Source organism: Corvus kubaryi, unplaced genomic scaffold, assembly GCF_017639235.1.
Source record: "Corvus kubaryi isolate FWS band 111438036 unplaced genomic scaffold, C.kubaryi_AGA036_p1.0 split3-73, whole genome shotgun sequence".
In the NCBI taxonomy this organism is placed as follows: Eukaryota; Metazoa; Chordata; class Aves; order Passeriformes; family Corvidae; genus Corvus; species Corvus kubaryi.
Window position 1 is genome coordinate 1,532,015 of NW_024582091.1, and position 982 is coordinate 1,532,996.

Sequence of the window (982 nt, forward strand, 5' to 3'; positions counted from 1 at the left end):
TTTTCTTTAATTTCCATTAAATTGTTATTCTGACTTAGTGCCTCCCACTGGTTTGTTTTTCAAACTAGTACAAATATAAATAAATATCATGCAGAGAATTGCTAGAATAATTAACAATCAAGTTGTCAGAGATGAGTATATGTTGGATATTATCCTTGAATAGGAATATAATTAATACAGAAAATTTTCTTTGAAGTATTTACTGAGCAGCTACACCAAAAATTTGTGTTTACACTCTCAACTCAAATAATCAAAGAAAATTCTGCATTTTGGAATTTATGATATAGTCAATATGTGATGGAATAAATAATCACTTGTCTACAATACCCAATTCTGCAGTGAATTGTAGTAACACACACCCTAAGTGAAAATGAAGCATGCCATCAAATAAAGTGTGAAAGAACCTGTTGAACGATGTACAGACTTTCAGTGTACTGACTCACTGACATATCAGGCTGTTTTACTCAGTAAAAGTTGTTCTTGAATCTCCTCTTCATCAGTTTAAGCAGAAAATGATGCAGAGAGAATTGATATGGTTATATTTTTGTGACTTGGTTTAAGCAGGTGATTCTAGAACAAGTTTTGCTCAGTTTAGCATAGCTGTTAACACTGAAATTTAAAAATCAGTAAACACATCTTTTTTTCTTGCAGTAGTGACAAAACTGTCTCCTGCATATGCTGCTTGGCATTTCAGTAGATGGTTAGAATTTAGTTTCTATTAAAAATGATGCATCATTAATCTCATAATTTGTTTCTAACACATATATTCTGGTTTTACAGGCCTCCAGTGCCCTGATTGTGTGTGGTAAAATAGGACTCTTAGCTTTTCCTTTGCACTTGAGTTATCTGTATTGTTACTGTACTGTGTTTTGTGCTCCTATTTAATATTTGCAGTGCATAATTAAAAAGTAAGGGAAAATATTTCTGAGCAAAAGTGTTTTTACTTACTGTTTTTACTTACTGTTTTTACTTACTGTTTTTA